The sequence below is a fragment of the Pelecanus crispus genome, chromosome 13 (assembly GCF_030463565.1).
Source record: "Pelecanus crispus isolate bPelCri1 chromosome 13, bPelCri1.pri, whole genome shotgun sequence".
Taxonomy (NCBI): Eukaryota; Metazoa; Chordata; class Aves; order Pelecaniformes; family Pelecanidae; genus Pelecanus; species Pelecanus crispus.
In genome coordinates, this window is record NC_134655.1 from 4,665,889 (window position 1) to 4,674,520 (window position 8,632).

At 40.6% G+C, this 8,632-nt stretch overlaps 1 long non-coding RNA gene across 2 annotated transcripts; it reads right to left on the minus strand.

Moving 5' to 3' along the window:
• Nucleotides 1–442: 442 nt before the first annotated feature.
• Nucleotides 443–7,987, minus strand: LOC142594817 (uncharacterized). Of its 2 annotated transcripts, XR_012831597.1 has the most exons (4): nt 7,468–7,987; nt 6,774–6,858; nt 1,767–2,054; nt 443–995 (listed from the first exon to the last, which is right to left on the minus strand). It is a non-coding gene; the product is annotated as an uncharacterized LOC142594817 (long non-coding RNA). The 2 variants fall into 2 exon arrangements; XR_012831596.1 differs by lacking the exon at nt 443–995 and having other exon boundaries at nt 1,344–2,054.
• Between the last annotated feature and the right edge of the window lie 645 nt (nt 7,988–8,632).

Genomic DNA, 8,632 nt, shown 5'->3' on the forward strand with positions numbered 1-8,632 from the left:
CGGGGTCACAGCCTCCTTGGGGCACATCCCCCTGCTCCGGCGTGGGCTCCTCCCTGGGTGCAGGTGGATCTCTGCTCCCCGTGGGCCTCCGTGGGTGCAGGGCACAGCTGCCTCGCCATGGGCTGCACCAGGGGTGCAGGGGAATCTCTGCTCCGGTGCCTGGAGCACCTCCTGCCCTCCTCCTGCACTGACCTTGGGGGCTGCAGAGTCATTCCTCTCACATATTCTCACTCCTCTCTCTTGGGTGCTGTTGCGCAGCATGTTTTTTTCCCAGCACTCATCCCTTCACCACAATTACAACTGAAATTCCCCACAATCATTCCGCTCTTCGGTCTCTAGCTGCGTTCAGTCCATGTTTTGCCCGTTACCTCTTCCAGTTACTAGCCTTGTCTCAGATTCCTCATGTCCCTGTTCAGATGCCAAAAAGGACTTTTTTTTGGGGGGGGGGGGGGGGGGAGTTGGGGGAAGGCGGAAATTAATTCCCCTGCATTGTGTTGCTACAGATTGCTAAAAGTACTGTAAACCCTGTTGACACAGTGTATCAGCCCAGTCCTTTGGAACAGCCAGTGATCAGCACAATGCCTTCCCAGGCAGTTATACTTCCAGAACCTGCTCAGTTGTGCAAGTCAGAGCAGTGACCCTCCTCTTTGCCAGTGGGACCTGTAGTGGCATTGCTTGGAAATCAGACTCCAACACCAAATAGTATAGGAAGTGGGCAATCGGCACCTAGCCGCAGTCTCGCTTCTCCAAGACATGTCAATCTTTCTCCAAACACAGTTGCAGATTTTTCTTACTCAAGCAGTGAGGATGGATTCTATGACGCCGATGAATTCTGTCAAAGCAGTTCTTCCCCACAGTGATGTATGGACTCTTCAGGGCCTGCAGCAGTCCTGACTCGCAGCAGCACAGGAAGTAGTCTGAAATGGCTGGGTACCACAGGGCCCTCAGTTCTTCCATGTCTAATGGGACAAATGGTGCTGGTCTCTGCGATCCTCCTGATGATCGAGGTGATGATGGGGAAGGAGAATCAGTAGAAGAACATAAGAGTGTATCATGAATCTATTGTCACAACTTAGACTAGGAATGGATCTAACAACGGTGGTTCTTCCAACTTTTATCCTGGAAAGGAGATCACTGTTGGAAATGTATGCTGACTTTTTTGTACATCTGGACTTACTCATCTCAGAGGCGCTACCACCGCTGCTGACGGGCACGGCCTTGGCCAGCAGTGGGTCTGGCCTGGAACCGGCTGGCATTGGCTCTGTCGGACACGTGGGAAGTTTCTAGCAGCTTCTCACAGAAGCCACCCCTGTAGCCGCCCTCTGCCCCCAAAACCTTGCCACACAAACCCAATACTGTCACATGCCTAGCTTATGATAAACACCAGATTTTGACTTTTCCTAATGGTTATGGAAGGTCTTTTCTCACCATCCCATGGACAGAACTTGGTGGAGAATACCGACATTTTGAATCACCTTCCTCCACATGGCCTGTGTGCACAGGACGTTCTCTGGATCTTTGGAGACGTCATCATTGTCTAGATCACTGTAGATGACTTCTAGCACCGCTAATTCTCTCAGGTATTGGATGCCTTCATCCGTGGTTGTCCACTTTCCTGGCTAGTTCATAAGATCTTCCTTGAATGGACATCTTGCCCTCACACTTGAGAGGAGCTGTCTCCAGACTACAAATCACTGCTTCTTTTCCAATTCCTCTCTCAATTCCCTGGTTGGTAGCAAGGGATCCCAGCTTCTGGGCTTCCTTACCTTCCAGTTGCTGACTGTTGGCCCCATTATCCCAGGATCGGAGCAGCCAGGCAGCAATCCGCTCGCCTGGCTGGTGGCTGTCATCTTTGCGCATGTCTCGAAGTTCTGACGAAGTCAGGGACCGGGTAGTTTCTGCTTCTGTTCTGATTTCTCTCACTCCTTCCTCCAATTTCTTTGTCAAAGGACTGGCTTCTTGATCAAACTCGTCCTCTTTTTCCTCCTCCCTTCACTGACCGTGGTGTCTGCATAGTTGTTTCACAGACATAATCCTTGAAATCCAGCAGTATCCTGAAATATTAACAAAAGCTTGTACATTTTTAGATGACCTCATAAAAACAACTTTGACAAGACTCTTTCTTGAGATACCCAACCCACATGACAGTTCATGGATCGCTAAAGATAATCCGTTTGACAAACTGAATGTTTACGCTACTCTGACAAGAGACATCACAGAGCAAAGGTTGCAGCTCACCCACAGCAAAGATTTTTTTCGATGGATCGCAGAAAAGACACAACAAAAATGCGATTTGTCTTGTTCACTCCTTATTTCTCCCTTTGAGGCTATCTGCTAGCCTGAAACGTTCTACCGCTAGCTATCTTCCTCATCAAGCAGTGCAGTACACCACGAAAAGATACAGTGCTGAGAACACAAAGTCCATACTGCATGGATTTCCAGGGTTTTACTTTATACTAACTTTAATTTGGTCCCGTAGATTGACTGTTCATTAGCAGCTGGAGTGTGTTATAGCTTTGTCTCCATTAGCAAGAAATACGGAACAGTAGAGCAGGTCTGGAGGGCAAAGAGTCGGCGTTGAAAACTTGATGTCCACTCTGTATGCATCTTGCAGTTTACCTGACAGTAGTTCTAGGCTGGTTCAATGAACGGATAATCCATCATCATGCTGTTGTACCACAGCTTTTGCTCTAATTTCATCTGAAAGGAATTCAGCTTGTGTACTCCAAGACTGCTACACATTGCAGATCAAAGCAGGTCAGTAGGGACAAATGAAAAATTAATTTCAAAACTTCTAATCCAAACTAAAACACTCATGTAGATACATTATGATTGTACTCCTGGAATACATCTTTTGGTTTAGATTAATCAAAAAGGAATTCAGTTTGCGTGCTCCAAGATTGTCCTCTTCAAAAGCCAACTCTTAAACCTAAAATGCTGATGTAGACACCCGCTTTGCAACCCAGGCAGAGAGGAGCTCTGTTCTTTGCTTCACCCTATGCTTTCTTGCAGAGCTCTACACAATTAGTTTACTTCTTTGTAGGCATTTCTGCTTTAGAATGGTAAGTTTTTTGGAGTAGTGTCATCTACTGTAACCTGTATCATTCCCAGTTCAATAGAGTGAAGAGACATAAACCATCCCTTTACTACCTTGCGTGGGCTACCTGTATTTAGATAATAGTGTGTAAGTACGAGAAACATGTGCAAAGCCACTATCCTCCTTTCCGCCACTATCCTCCTTTCCTGCAAACATGTAAAAATACAGTGAGGAGCAAAGGCACTTTCACCCGGCCATTTCCATGCACTGACTACTGCAGTTACCACAGATATTTATTGTTTGAAGAAGACTGAAACATTACCCTAAGCTGGCACTTACTCTGCAATGGAAATTGGCCACATTTGTTTAAAAAAAAGTAACAGTGAAGTTACAATATTATTTCTTACTGACAGAAGGTCTGGTATCCTCACAAATGGATTATGCTGCCTCTATATGACAAATGGAGGCATTTCTCAGCTGTCAGTCAAAGACAGTGTTCAGCAAAAATACCAGCCCAACTTTTCCAACAGAAAGCTCAGACTCAGCTGAAAAAGAAAATAACATGTGGGAGTACCAGCTTCTGTGTGAAAAAGGATTCTATATGCCAGGATTCCTTCTTTAAAATATTTTCCCTTAAGTTAGATGATCTTTTCTCTTCTGATAAATACTTTTCTTAAGCTCAGGTGATCATCTGTTGCTCCATTACACAACACAATTCTAACAAAACTTGACTCTACTCTATGGTCTTGTATCAGAAAGTACAAGAAATCTAAATAAAGAGCTAGTCAATTAACAACTGTGCATTCCATTTTTTTTCCTAATTCAGTTGTTCATAAACATTTAAAATATATGCCCTTACACAACAAAGAATGATAATTCAGACACAGTTAGGAGAGTCCACAGGAATTAAGAAAATTATTTTGTTGGCCATGACTAGATTAAAATTTCAATATATCTTGCTGTACAGATGAGATAGAGTTTTTCCTCTCTTATACAAAAAAGAAAGGACAATTTCTCTCAATATGACAATAAAAGAAAATATAGAAGCTAAATGAAAATGACACCACATAAAACTGCAGAAGTAATAGTCAATTCGTTAAGCCTGGCTGTGGTTAAGACAAGCACATGCATGCTCATTCCCTGTGACAGATACTGCTGGAGAAATTCAGGTTAAAAACAATTGGACCTCCACTGGTATTCAAGTATTGACACTCTAAGACTGAGGCTGTCATCAGAAAAAGCAAGTACGTCAAACACACGAATGTGGTTTGCAAACTTCTACTTGCTACCTTCACTGCTAAAGAAACCTCCATCAGGAAAGGAAGACACAAATTACTTGCAACTTCCCAAGTCAAAAAATGAAAGGCAATTTTTTTTTTTTTAAACTTAAGGCATTTTTACAAGTGAGGATGGAGCTAATAATTGCAGAAGCTACATCATCCAGCATAAAGCTGAAATGTCTCATTTATAAACTGTCTAGAGGGCATTTACTTAACTTCCACTAATATTTTTTTTAAAATCAAAGAATTAAAGACATGCTGGCTAACCGATATATAACACCTTTTTGGTAGATAGGATGTACTAGCAAAGAAGGTAACAGGAAAGGTTCATTGGCACTCAGTTTGGGGAAGAAATGCTTTTCCTTTATGAAAACAGTCCTGTCTGCCCATCACCATTAATACTTGAAAACTGACACTAATTACACCACTTCTGATTTCCTGTTATATAAATGGGTATCTTTAATTTCTGTTCCACCCTGCTATTCTCCAAAGACAATCTGTGAAATGAGTGAATAAAAGTCTGGTTCCTTTAGTAGTTTCCGTATCTTACTGACCCAGACATATGGCCAAAACCTGTATATCACAAAAGGGCACATTTATGTTTCTTTCACTAAAGTAGTTGTATTTCACGTAATCCCGAGGCTATCATCACTATATAACCCAGATAGCAACTATCCATAAATAGGAAAACAAATAGGCAGAATAATCTTACTATTCATTCCTGATCCAGTGAGAAAACGTTTTGCAAATGTGAGCATATGCCTTTGAAAAACAGCATTCTGTGGTTCTTTTCACTGCATGGTGACACTATCCCCAATTATACAAAACAGTAAAGAAACCAAGCGTCTGAGTATTTTCTGTAGACAATTACGTGATAGGATTAGATAGATGGTGAAAGGAGTACAATGGAACAAGTAAACAACCAGATCTTCATTATCAGAGAGGTGCTGAGCACCCGCAGCTCCCTCTAAATTAAATTGGGCAACTCTTTAGTATGTCTGCCTTTAATCTTTGTGCCTAAAAATATTAAATTAAAATCCACACATTTTCCTAACTGAGCATCATCATAAAAGCTGTGAAGGTTCCGGTATCCTATTTCAACACAGCCAGGAAGGCCTGGATGAGAGAAATAAGAGTTCACGTAGCTCCTGCCTGGAGAATGCACGCTTAGGGGACTCTTGACACACGGTGGATTCTACGTATTTGTAGGGGTAAAGGAAGCCCTCAGGTTGGCTTTACAATGATTTTCATATAACCCTTGATACCATAATACCCGAGGTTCCCAGTCATTAACAGATTTTATCTCCAAACCCACTCTTTTGAGAAAGGGAGGAATTATTATTTCCATTTAATGACTAAGGAATTGAAGAACAAGATAGATTGAGAGATTTGCCCAAGGATGTAGGGCAAACCTGCCACAAACTGAAGCGACAGCTTAGGATTCCTGATCTGTGCCTTAAACAGAGGGCATTTTTGTTCTCTAAATCTTGGTTAAGAAATGCCATAGTCATTTCATTTTCTCATTCTACTGACATACAATGAATGGGGAAGTTTCCCCATTTGCAGAATAACCTAGCTATAACTGATTAATTGAAAACCCATATTCTATTTGATTTTGTGAGCTAACTTTGCCTCTTGTAAAAATCACGTTATGTCCACTTTGAGAACAGAACTGCTAAGAAGGTAATGAGAGCAAGCTACTTGCGAGATGTAAAGGTAAAATGAGACTTCTAGGGGAAGAGTTTGGGCCATTAATATACATTATGAAGAATTACATTGATTTGTTTTGCAAATCAAGTTAAAACAGTTAATAAAATGTTAGAAACGTATACAAATCTATAATTAGTGAAACAGCGTGACACATAAAAACTATGAACCTTACCTTTCACTCAACATCCTTTGGTTGCTAAATACTTCTGGGATACTTTTATTCTAAATTTCTATGGAGAGGTAATCTGAAGTTCCTTTCCTTTTTATGAACATGTTATGTGTAAGATAGAGCTACGATTGGGTTTTACTACTCAACAAAACTGATTTCTTCTTTGTCTTTTATCGGGCAATTACTCCTGTAGATGCAACTGAGGATGGGCATAATATAGGCTGGTGAAACTTGAAGAAATGAGCAATAAATCATGCGACATTGTGTCCAAAACCATTTACCTCTTGTATCTTAACTGAATTAATAATATTGCTCTTTGTGGAATTTCACAGACACCTACGGGAACCCATTACTCGTCCCTCAATACTCCTGCAGCAGACGACATATATGGCCCTCCATCTGGCTCAACAGCACGACTACCAATCGCTTAATTACTTCATATTATAGACATTACAGCCACTTGTGGAAACTATCATGAAAGAAATAGTTTCAAATTTCTGGTCTTTTACAGTGCCTGCCTCATGCAGACATTGGTAGGGTAGAAAGAGCAAATAAATGAAACACAAAGCAAACATACCTCCAGCTCTGAGAACTACAGGTTCTTCAAGTCTGGTGAAGATGAAGAGACACAAAGAGGGGATCTTGATTTCCCTTTACAGTTGCTGGAAGACAATGCAACCACAGTTAAGGAAGCATTTCATACTCAGGCTATGGTGGTTTCGCTAAGTAAAACTGAAGAATATGAAACTGACTCTATATAACAGCAGAGCACTGACTTTACAGGGTAAACTATGGCTGTGTGCTAGACCAGTACCCAGAGAAACAGTGAGGCAGAAACCTACAAAAGTTTGTGAAAGTGATTAATAATTTGTGACATAAAAGACAGTAAAATTAAATCCCGTCCCATATCCAGACAATTATTTCAGTAATGCAAGGATATCACATACTAACAGGTATTCTTACGTATTTTATGAGTTACAAAAATAAAAAATTGTCGCTACAGAAAATCAGTAACGTTGATTCAATACCCACATCAAAGCCTCTAAACAACATTTATTGGAAGAGAGATAAAACCAATTAGTTATTCTTCCTACTAATGGAAGTTGAGAAAGCGTATGCAAATTGAAGATTAGTCTGCAGTTTGGGGAAGTATTTCCTAATAGTCACATAGAAAAATATGAACAATTCGAGTTTTCAGGAAGGCAAAGCACTCTTTTTAAGAGGGCCCACCAGAAAAATGCATTTCCATTAGCTCTGTTCTTTGCACCTACCTGCGTCCCTAATCACGCGCGTCCACCACCCCAAAATTCTCCACGACTGAATTATGCTTACGTTGCTTTCTCAGCTCCCCAGCAAAAACATTGCAAGTGCAACGTAATAGCAAAGGACTTTAAAAGAGACCAGAAAACACTGATACATTTCTTGTTACATACACAGACAGCTTATTCATAGTTACAGTCAAGCAAGCCCAGGGGTTGATGACTAAAACCAAACATAAACAAAATAGAAAACCCAAGCCCTTTCTTTCAAATTGTTTCCTTTCTTCCTCCCACATGTATCCTTCAGCAGCCAGCTGGAATAAGCATGCAATGAACGCAGTTCACCTTGCTCTATAGTTTTAAGGCTTTAATATATTTAAAACTCTAAAACCACTTTAAGTTTTCATGAAAAAGTATAGAAAGAAATCCAAACAATATATGGAAATGCTCAAGCAATCTCAGCTCCACCCAACTGACAGACCAGGTAGAAAAGAATGAAAAATAAAAGGAATACATCTTCAAAAACCAGTCTAATTCTACCAGGAGCTATCAACGATATAACACAATATAATTCTATAGCTGTTGCATGATAGCACTGCATGGCAGAATCAACGTTACTGGGATGTTCAGTTGTGTATTTTCATACTAACATGTTTGAATTTCTTTAAAACCTAAACTTAATCTCAGTTTCCTAGTGTTTATAATACTTCTTTTGGGAATAATTACATTTCTGTAGTTACAGCTTATTCACTGTATTGCCATAACACTTAGGAGCTATAATCATGGACAAGAACATATTGTGTTAGATGCTGTAAAAACACAAAACAAAAAAAAAGATTGCTGTTAAAGCACACGATGAGCAGGCAGCAAACAGATAGAGAATGGAGATGTACAAAGAAATAATGAGGCATTAACAATCAATATGGCAAGTAGAAGATCTGGCGTGCCAGCTTCCAAATCGAGTTACTGGAGACTCCAAAAAATCTCTTTTCCCACATCCAAGAGGCAGAATGAAAGAAAACATTTAATATTTTTAGTATTTTAATATTTATCCAAAAATTTAACAAGTGGGTGGTGGAAGTGGGTGTCGGGGATTGGTGAGAGTTGTCATCTAAATAATGAATCACAAGTGACGTAGGCAAAGAGTCACCTTGAAAGCAGATCAAGTACGTTAGGT